The sequence below is a fragment of the Chrysemys picta genome, unplaced genomic scaffold, assembly GCF_011386835.1.
Source record: "Chrysemys picta bellii isolate R12L10 unplaced genomic scaffold, ASM1138683v2 scaf1532, whole genome shotgun sequence".
NCBI lineage: Eukaryota > Metazoa > Chordata > Testudines > Emydidae > Chrysemys > Chrysemys picta.
This window is the reverse complement of record NW_027054238.1, coordinates 3,636-14,622: the sequence shown is the minus strand read 5'-3', so window position 1 is coordinate 14,622 and position 10,987 is coordinate 3,636. Positions and strand designations below refer to the sequence as shown.

Here is a 10,987-nt window from a genome sequence, read left to right as displayed (position 1 = left end):
CTAGAAGGAGATTAGTCTGTAAAAGGAAGCTTACTGGGTGAGGTTTTTATCTGTATTCAGTTTTCTTAGACATAGACTTGCGTGTTCTATTTTATTTTGCTTGGTAATTCACTTTGTTCTGTCTGTTAATACCTGGAACCACTTAAATCCTACTTTCTGTATTTAATAAAATCACTTTTTACTTATTAATTAACACAGAGTATGTATTAATACGGGGGGGGGGGGGACAACTGTGCATATCTCTCTATCACTGTTATAGAGGGTGAACAATTTATGACTTTATACAGGGTAAAGCGGATTTATTTGGGGTTTGGACCCCATTGGGAGTTGGGCATCTGAGTGTTAAAGACAGGAACACTTCTTACGTTGCTTTCAGTTAAGTCTGCAGCTTTGCGGCATGTGGTTCAGACCTGGGTCTGTGTTGGAGCACACGGGCTCAAACCAGGCAGGGCACTGGAGTCCCAAGCTGCCAGGGCAGGAAAGCAGGAGCAGAAGTAGTCTTGGCACATCAGTTGGCAGCCCCAAGGGGGTTTCTGTGATCCAACCTGTCACACTGAGTTATGACATTTCAACTTAAAATGTGAATCAATTGTGTCATAAGTCTGAGGACTGCCTGTACAGTTACAGTCTATTGTCTCTTACCCCAAGGGTCCCCATTCAGAGACTTTTCTTTGGGTTCTTTTGTCTTTGTACATGCTCAAGCCTGCTTCTGGTCCAGACAGTAAACACAGGGCTTGGGCTGGGTTCCGGACGTCCATAGTTCTCAGTGTTGATTGAGTCAGTCCTGGGTCTCTCACCCCACCTCCAGATGAGATCTTTCCCTCCAACAGTTTTGGACACTATACCCTATGTGTTACGTTAATCACCATGACAATCATTTAGACATTAGCTTCGGCAGAGACCACTCATGGCACCTTTCAGCAAGATATTGAGAAGATGGTTGGACACAGGTGTAATTAGTCATTTCCCCAGCTCACCAGCAGATGTCAGCAAAGAGCTCCTGCCCTTGCAGAATCCATGTCCACCGAGCGCTCGGAAGCAACTTCCAGCCATTCGTTCTCGGGGTGCCTTTCTCTGCAGAGCCCTTTAGAACCTGCTATTTTCTCCCTGTGAAGGAGCTTATACACCATTGTGACATTGCACTCCCTATGCTTTGTGAAAATATGCTTGTGAATATGAATATGATATAACTGGAATGTGCTTTTTGCAAAAGGTCTCATGTCTGGCATCCTATACTGAGTGTGTTCATCCTATTTGTTTGCATGTATTATTTTTATGTCTGGATTTAGGAAAATGAGGTATAAACTTGTATTACTGATGTAGGGATATTAAGTAGAAGCCATTAAGGGTGCTTCAGAAACAATGAGTTGTGAATGGCCTTGTTCACCTACAAGCCTTCCTGTGTACCTGGGGGCCAGACCAGGAAGAATGGTGTCTAGAGTCTTACAGAGACATGTGACCAGGTCATCTGATACTGGAGTCCATCTTAAATCTGGTATTTTTCCAGAAGGGAATGGCTAGGAGGTCAAATCAAACAAAGGTTTCCCACCTTGGGGAAATCCTATATAAGGTGGGGGAAGTAAACAATGAGGGTCTTCAGTTGGCTTAAGAGACTCCTCCCACCCCAAAGAGATACCTGAAAGCACCTGGAAACAAAAGGACTGTAACCACAGGGATGGGAGAGATTGGCTGGACCCAGGCCACAAAATACATCTTTGGCCTGAGAAGGACTTTTCCTGAAATAACATCTAGGGTGAGAAGCTATTATTTGTAACTAGTTTCTTAGTGTATTAAGCTTAGCCTTGCGTGTTTGTTTTATTTTACTTAGTAACGCACTTTGTTCTGTCTGTAATCTGTTATATTCACTTAAATCTTACCTTTTATTCTTAATAAAATTACTTTTATTTATTAATAAACCCAAGTGTAAGGAATTGTTACCGGGGGGGAGGGCAAAGAAGCTGTGCATAGCTCTCCTTCGGTGTTAAAGAGGGTGGACATTTATGAACTTACCCTCATAAGCTTTATGCAGAGCAAGACGGATTTATCTGGAGTTCAGACTCCCAAAAAGGCTGTGTGGTAAGCGCTGGACAAGTCCCTGTTAACTGAGAAGCCCCAGGGCTGAGTGTGTCTCTGTCTGTAAGACTGCAGAGGGGTGAGGCCCATTCTCTGAGTCTGTGCTGGAGCTGAGCTGGAGTGTCTGGCTCAGCGAGATGGAGTTGAGGGATGCCCATTCTGGCAGGGGGGTGATTCTCAGTGGTGTGCCAGCGCATTAAGTAACAGTATCAAGGGGGTTTCTGTGACCAAACGCATCACAACCATGATCAAGTCACCTCTTGATTTTCTTGTTGGTAAATTTAACATATTAAGCTCATTAAGTCTCTCACGATCAGCCTTTTCTCGAGCCTTTGAATCATTTATGTGGCTCTTTTCTGCACCGTCTCCAAGTTTTTCAACATCCTTTTTAAAATGTGGACACCAGAGCCACATGTAGTATTCCAGTACTAGTCTCACCAACACCATATTCAGAGGTGGAATCACCACCTTGCTCCTGCTCACTTCTCCCCTGTCTATACACCACGGATGACATCAGCCCTTTTACCCACAGCATCATCCAGGGAGCTCAGTTGTTTGCACACTGTGACCCATCCTTTTCAGAGTCACTGGTTTCCAGGATACAGCCCTTCTCCCATCTGTTGGTACGGCCCACACCCCTTGTTCCTAGATGTCGAAATTTCCATTTGGCTGCATTAAAACACATTTTGTTGGCGGGGGATGTTTGGAAGGACTTGCCTTTCTGAGGGAGTGTGAGCCCCCTCTCCCTGAAGCCCTGAGCATGTGTCAGGATCTAGGGGCCCCAATCCCTCTTTTCTCTGCCTTGTGTGTTTACTGGGATATGGGGGGCCCTGCCCCTCGAGATGCTCTCTGAGCCCCTCTCCCTGCTACACCTCAGGGAAGCCAAGAATTGAGGGGGTATGCCCCCTGGTGATGGCTGCAGCCAGGTCTGCACTGTGCTCCACTTACAACTAAGTCAAGAATTGCCTCTCCCCTTGTGGATTCCAGAACTAGCTGCTCCAAGAAGCAGCCATTAATTTTGGTGTCTAAAAACTTTCTCTCTGCATCCCGTCCTGAGGCGACATGTACCCGGTCAGTGTGGGGATAGCTGAAATCCCTCATTTATTATTGAATGTTCTATTTTTGTAGCCTCTCTAATCTCCCAGAGCATTTCACAGTCACACTTTCAGTTCCCCCCAGCCCTTAGTTTAAAAACTTGGCTACAACCTTTTTAGTTTTCCATGCCAGCACTCTGGTTCCTGTTCGGTTTAAGCAGAGCCCAGCATCCTTCCTATACAGACTCCTCCTTTCCCACGAAACCTAAAACCCTTCTTTCAACACCATTGTCTCATCCAAGCACTGCCTGTCTAACTGGCCCCCCTGCATGTGGAACTGGAAGAGAATGCTACCATGGAGGTCCTGGACTTCAATCTCTTACCTAGCAGCCTAACTTTGGCCTCCAGGACCTCCCTTCTACCTTTCCCTATTACTGGAACAAAGAATAAATGTTCTGGCTCATAAAGAGCTAGGTGGTAACTGGCAACCGCTGGCACGATACTGTTCATGGCCCTCGGAGAAAGCAGTGCACAGGTGCTGGCTGTTTGGTAGACTGGCCTGCTGCAATATCGCAGTGTCTGGCTGGGCAGTCTTAATGCTCCCTGGTCAGAAGGGAGCAGGACAAGGGCCCTGAGACAGGTGATGGCTGGAGACCTGAGACTGACTGGGCACTGCTGGAGTGGACAGGAGGGGGGGATACAGGTGTAGCTACCCTTAACCTGGGACTAGGGTGATCAGACATCCCTATTTTATCGGGACTGTCCCGATATTTCCTTGTTTGTCCCGCGTCCCGACCGACATGCGGTCGGGACACTGGACAAACAAGGAAATGCCCCGGAGCCTAGAGCCCGGAAGTGCTCGCACCCCCCCCCCCCCGCCCCGACTCCGCCCCCTCCTCCCCCGATTGGCTCCCTCCCCGAATCCCTGCCTCTTCCCCGGGCTCACCATTCCCCCTCCCTCCGCAAGCGCTGGAGGGAGGCCCGGGAGACTCGGAGGGAGGCCCGGGAGACGCAGGGGAAGCGCGGGGCCGGGGTGAGTAAGAGTCCGGCCTGGTCCCGAGCAGGCAGGACTCAGTTGGGTGGTAGGGCGAGGAGGGGGCGGCCCGCGGGGCCAGGTGGTGGCTGTTCTCGCCCCCCCGGGCAGTGGGACTCGGGAGCAGCCGCTGCTGCAGCTCCCACTGCCGCGGGGGGAGGAAGCGGCCGATGGCCAAGCTCGGCGGCTGCGGCTCTGGCGCCCCCGAACCTCCCGAGCCTGGGCCTGCTGCGGGGACCCAGAAGTGCGTACGCTGGGCCCAGCCCCTGGCCAGTCGCGTCTGGGCTGCTGCCCAGCTGGTGCTATCCCGCGGCGGCCCCGGGGCGGAGGCATCGACCGCCCAGCCCCGTTCGTTCCCCTGCGGGACGGGGGGGGCTGGGGCCTGCTGCCCCCACTCCGGGCCGCCGCGGGATTGCACCAGCTGGGCAGCAGCCCAGACACGACTGCCAGGGGCTGGGCCCAGCGTGCGCGCTGCTGGGTCCCCGCAGCAGGCCCAGGCTCGGGGGGTTCGGGGGCGCCAGAGCTGCAGCCGCGGAGCGCCATGGCCGCTTCCTCCCCCGCGGCAGTGGGAGCTGCAGCAGCGGCTGCTCCCGAGTCCCGCTGGCCGGGGGTGAGAACAGCCGCCGCCTGGCCCCGCGGGCCGCCCCCCTCCTCGCCCTACCACCCAACTGAGTCCTGCCTGCTCGGGGCCAGGCCGGACTCTTACTCACCCCGGCCCCGCGCTTCCCCTGCGTCTCCCGGGCCTCCCTCCAGCGCTTGCGGAGGAAGGTTTTTTTTTTTTTTTGCCCCGCCCCCTGCCACGCCCCCCCGTGTCACCCCCCCCTCCTCCCCCCGCGTCCCGATATTTGTCTTGGGTGATCTGGTCACCCTACCTGGGACACACTTTCCACCCACTCCAGATTCAGGGTTCACTCCCCCTGCAGGATCAGTGGGGCTGCGAGTTTCACTCCCTGTAACAGGGGTGAGACTTACTACCACAGCGCCTCCTGCTGGTCAGTCCAGGTATTAGCTCTTCCAGCTCTTGAGCACCCTCTGCCAGCTAGTCTCTCTCCTGTCTCAGGCCCCACGTCACTCCTGGACCCTGTTGCCCCTTACCCTTGGGGTGCTGCCCCACAGCAGTGCTCCCTCACTCAGGGTATCCCCTCCCAGGGGAACCCCAATCCCCTATACCCACCATGCCTCAGTGGCTACTGCCAGTCATCATCCAGCCCCTGCTCACTGGGGCAGACGCAGTCTGTAACAGCCACTCATTATTGGCAAGGGGGTTGGAACTGCTGCCTTTCCCTGCAGTCCCAATACCTCCCCTAGCCTTTAGCCAGGCCTCAGCCTGGGGGTGGGGTGGGGCAGGGCACCCGCCTGGCCCCCTGTACTCCCAGGCAGCTAGATAGACCCTTCTCACTCCAGGGCTGGAGTGAGCCTGACCCAGCTCCTCACTTGCCCTTATATCAGAACCAGCTGTGGCTCCATTGGGTGTGGTCACAGCTGTGGCTGCCTCCCCGATCAGCCTAGCTCAGCTGCCTTTACCCTTTTTCCTAGGAGTGGGTAACTGCCCCGCTACACTCCCCATCAGTGCCACCTCTAGAGGGTGAGGCGCCCCGGTGGGCCAGCCTCTACTCCACCTTGGTCCCGAGGCCCGCCGGGGATGTTAGTTGGCGGCTCCTTCATGGGGCCGTGAGCACGGGCGTGTACTTGGCGCAGTTTACCCCTGTCCCAGACACCTGTCCTTTCTGCGGCGTGAGGGAGACCCTGGCTCACGTTTACTTAGAGTGTGCCAGGTTGCAGCCCCTACACCGACTCCTCACCGACATTTTGTTGCATTTTTGGTTACACTTTTCCCCTTTGTCCCGCCCACTTCCCGGAACCCAATAGGTACACTCCCCATCAGTGCCACCTCTAGAGGGTGAGGCGCCCCGGTGGGCCAGCCTATACTCCACCCGGGTCCCGAGGAGTGTCTAAGGGAATTATTGTATGATCTATGGTAGCCAGTGGGGTGAGACCGAAGTCCTCTCTGTTTGGCAGGTTTGGTGTGCCTTAGAGATGGAGAACAACCAGCCTGGGGCAATGACTGCCCTGCTCTAAGCAACTTGTCCTGAAATGATACTTTCAGTTGTGTCCCACCAGAGTCAGCATTGTTACACCCACATTGAGATATCTAACCAGCATTGCTCCCCACAGCTCTTTGTCACTCCAACTGCACCCAAGGGAAGGCCATTGAAATCCTGTATCTCCTGCTGGCGATTTGCATTGCAGCGGCCACAGCTCTCATCGTGGTGAAACTTGGGAAATGTAAGTCTCCTCTTCATTTCTACCTCAGCCTCAGATCTCACCTGCCAAGAGTGAGGCTGCTCTGACTAGTTTTGGGTGGATTTTAGCAGTGGGGCACAAAATTGGGCTGAGAATGGAGGCTCAGCTGTGACCTTAATTATGGAGCAGTTGCCATTGCTAGGTAACTTTCACTCACCTGTGAGTTAAGGTGACCGGATTTTCAAAGGGGAGGAATTTGTCTTTAGCATGTGGCCTGCTAGCTTTCCAGGGGACTTGTGCTCGTAAATCTCAGAGAAATATGAACCACAATCATTAACTAGGCCATGTTTGTGGTGACATTTTGAAGGTTGTGAAATATTCATACAAAAATGTTTTTTCAAGGGTGTTCTCGGGCCAGTGCAAAGGGCTGGCTGCGGATCCCGCTAGTGGAGAAGAAATGTTTGGGAGTGAGAACAATGAAATGGGGCATAGCACAATGCGCTGCGACAATTACCTCTTCCACATTAACACAAGGGGAGCTTGGGCCCGACAAATACATTCCTTTCCTTTTTAACTTTGCAACCAGCTAACCACACACAAACCAAGACAGGCTCCTTGTGGCAGCAGGCGGCTTTCTGCTCCGCACAGCAGTCAGAGCCCTGCATTGCTCTGGGAAGGCTGAACCTTTTCACTCTCAGCTTTGCTCTGCCCCTTTGAGCTGTCCAGCCCCATTCCACACCTGTGTGTAGTAATAGCAGCTGTACCGCACATCCTGGGGCCACTGGCAGGTCAGTGTAACATAGAGCAGCCCCAACGCAGCTCTACATTGTACCGAGGACCGAGCTGATCTCCAGAATAATGAATCCTGGTGTTGAGCACAGTGCACCTGTAGCAGAGGGTCACAGCTAGCATGAGGTAATGGACATCAGAAGTCTTGGGTAGTACCTGGGAGGAAAGTGCATTTTACAGCACCACAGATATCCCCAAAGATATGGGTTTCCCCTGATGAAAAATTTTACTCTGCTATTAAAAGTCTCATGTCTACAGTGTCCCAGGGTCTTGCCAAAGCCCAGCTGGATCGAGATACGATTAGAAGAGATGCCAAGAGAAATCTATCAGATCACAAGGACTATATAGGTGAGAGGATAAAGGAAATGTTTCTATTCCTCGTCGGTCTTCAAGGATCTTTTCTGGTCCTTACACCTCAAGGGAGGAGAGAGTCACTTCATTTCTCCATGCCTCAGTTTCACTATCTGTGAAATGGGTAACATTTCTTGTCTATTTGTATTGTAACCATCTCTCGCTCTGTGTCCTTGCAGTGCCAGAGCAAGGGTACCCAATCTCAGTTCGGGTTTGTGCAGCACCTGGCACAAAGGAGCCCTAATCTCAGGTGGGGCTGGTAGGCAGCACTGTAATATAAATAAGTAATGGCTATAAGTGAAATCTATTTGCATCCTGGAAAACGACTGCCCTTGCTCCATAAATTTCACACACTCCTGGATGAATGGTCCTTATCCAGCGCTCCTCAGGGGTGGAGCATGTGGGTGGGGCACCATGTGTTGTTATTTCAAATGGAAACTCTGCATTCTCTCATCTTCCTTTTGGAGTTAAAGATGTCCAAAGAATTCAACGTGTTTAACAGTCGACTTCTTAATGGTATGTTCTGCTGATGTTTCTCAAGAGGTTGGGCATCAACTGTTCCCTTGTCACAAGACGTGCACTAAAATCATGGGTGGGGGTCTCTCCCTTTGAGGCGCCCAGGTACAGCAGTTCTTTTCTGCCCCTGTGGTTTGCAGTGTCCAAGGAGTCCTGGGCACTCAGAACTTCACAGTAACAGTGAGTTAGTACTCAAATCCTGCTACTCCAAAACAGGGTCTGAGCCCCAGCTGAGTAGCGGTTGGCTGCTCTTGTGCCTAAGGCATGGGCTGGAACTCACAAGATCTGGCTTTAGTTCCCAGTTTTTCCGCTGACTCCATGTGTGACCTTTAAAGAGTCACTTCATTTCTCTGTGCTTCAATTCCACTATCTTTGAAATGGGTAACATTGCTTGTCTATTTGTATTGTAACCGTCTCTCACTCTGTGTCTATGCAGTGCCAGAGCAAGGGTACCCAATCTGTGTTTGTACAGCACCTGGCACAAAGGGGCCCTAAGCTCTGGTGGGGCTTGTAGGTGGCACTGTAATATAAATAAGTAATAGCTATAAGTGAAACCTTTCTGGTATCAGGCCCATGCAGTGCAAACATGAGCTGGATTCTGATCTTGGTTCTGCTGGTGTCAGTGCCGTGACTATGGATTTAGACCTACGTAGAAAAGCCCTGTGATTCAGAAGTGGAGCGTGGGCTACGTCATTGTGAGCCTACTGCGGTAAAAATTCCCTCACTGAATACAACAGTTGGCTTGAAGGAAAGTCAATGAGGTGCTTAGATAATATAATAGTGGACTCCAGTATCCGAGCATAGATAGGTCGAAGGCTGTGAATGGGGACAGAGAGTGTGTTTGCGGATGGATGGACACATAGAAATTTCCAGCTGCTGTGAAGGAAGGTCTGAGACAGCCCAGAAATATCAACCTGTTGATTCCAGTGGCATTTTTCTACCCCCTGCCTGCCCTGACAGAGAGAATGTCGAAGGAGATGTCTGAGGTGAGACGGGACCATGACAGACTCCAGGAGGTCTTGAGCAGGGTGCAGGAGGAGTTACGGAACATCACAGGTAAAGAGGCACCGGGCAGGGCTGTGACCCCTGTGACAGCATTAACTTCAAAGGCCCAGAGTCAGTGAAAGGCAACAGGGAACAACACATTTGTCTGTACTATTCCCAATAGGCCTATGGCCTGTGTAGCTCCCCCTGCACTGAAACTCACCACATCTCTCCAGCTGGGAGTCCCAAGTGGCTGTAGCGCCGGCACAGATGTCTCCAATGCCACCCTCCTGTCTGGCCCCAATTCTCTCATTGGTTCTATGCCTTGGGCACCAGAGTTGGTGTAGAGCCAGCGAGAGACTCGGGGACCCATAGGCCATTCCCTGATATCTGCCCTCCACCCAATGGAAACAGACACAGCTGATAACCTTGGCCCTAGTTGGCTAACTACATAAAGAAGCCTAACATGAGATGGATACAATGCTGTATGGCAGAAGCCACCAGATGGTGCTGTTGTACATCAGCTTGCAAGTTCTCTTTCCAAGCATGTCAGCTGTATTCAGTCTTTGAAGAATGACAGGTTTCAGAGTAGCAGTGTGTTAGTCTGTATCCGCAAAAAGAAGAACAGGAGTACTTGTGGCACCTTAGAGACTATGCTCTAATAAATTTGTTAGTCTCTAAGGTGCCACAAGTACTCCTGTTCTTCTTTTTTCAGTCTTTGAAGACATGCTATGTCGTTATTTGCAGGCTGTGATATTTTTGGAGGGGAGATGTTGCAACTAGCAAGGGAGTTTGCTCCCTGCCTGACACACTCTAACTAGAGTCAGTTCTTGGGGCACAGTTGTGCCCAGGAAACTGGGCATCAGTGTCTGGGCTGAGATCACAGACTGGCCTGCTTTTTGTTTATGGGGACCCCATTTTCAGGACTAGTGCACAGAGCGAAAATCAACAAGTTATACTAGGAAAATATTAACTCACTGATTTATTTTTCAATGGGAAAGCGACCTACCAGGCCCTGCCATCTGCTACCACATGTCAGAGGGGTGACACTGCCATGTAACTTATAAAACCACTCCACAGAGGATGAATACAAATGTATGAATATTTGCAACAAACTATTTGGCAAACTTTTCAGGAGCTTGGGGGGAAATTTCTTCGTGAAATTTATTAGTAAGTCCAAATACTGAATAAATGCTAGAATTTCTTTAACTCCTTGTGAGCACTTGGACTGCATTTTGACTCTCTAATCCAGGCTTGTCCAATAATTTTGACTTCTCACAGAATTCACCTCCATAAAATGTCCACCTGGCTGGCAGCAGTTTCAGAAAAGTTGCTACTTCTTTTCAACATCGACTAAATCCTGGCAGAATGCTAAGCAGTTCTGTACCGATCAAGGGTCTCACCTGGTTATTGTTAACACCAAAGAGGAACAGGTAAGCCAGCCACTCAGATTCCTATTGTGTATCATGCAGAATGGAAGGAATTAAGCTCAAGGGGCCATGTTCTGTGCTGTTACACCAGGGTGAATCTGGAGTTTCTCTAGATTTACCCCAGCATAACTGAGATCACAGTCTGGCCCAAGTTCTCCAGGAATTTAGCAATATCTTTGGGTGTAGCTTGCTGCTCAAGGGACATTGAGGGGACTTGGATACTTACAGTCATTTGAAAAATGTTGCGTGAGCTTTGTGAACAGAAATCTCTGTGTCAGATGTGGATGGTTTGATGTGAATCAAAATTCATGTGTGTGTTGGGGGCAGTTCTAATCCCGTGTGAATCCAAATCACAGAGTTTCATGGGGACCTAAAAATAACATTTGATTGCTTCTGACCTGGGCAGGATTTCAGCTGCTGACCCAGAGGTAAAATGCTTTTCACAGCAGTTCACTACTACACTAGGAAAGGCCTTTTGCTATCCTGTTGAAGACCCTATTCCAGATTCCTCATCAAGACATTGGAGAAGGAAT

At 50.8% G+C, this 10,987-nt stretch overlaps 1 long non-coding RNA gene across 1 annotated transcript; it reads left to right on the top strand.

The window, feature by feature from the left end:
- The first annotated feature begins 5,043 nt into the window (after window positions 1–5,043).
- Window positions 5,044–10,763, top strand: LOC135979986 (uncharacterized). The gene is made up of 4 exons (XR_010597222.1): window positions 5,044–6,426; window positions 7,432–7,521; window positions 9,001–9,096; window positions 10,306–10,763. It is a non-coding gene; the product is annotated as an uncharacterized LOC135979986 (long non-coding RNA).
- Window positions 10,764–10,987: the final 224 nt, after the last annotated feature.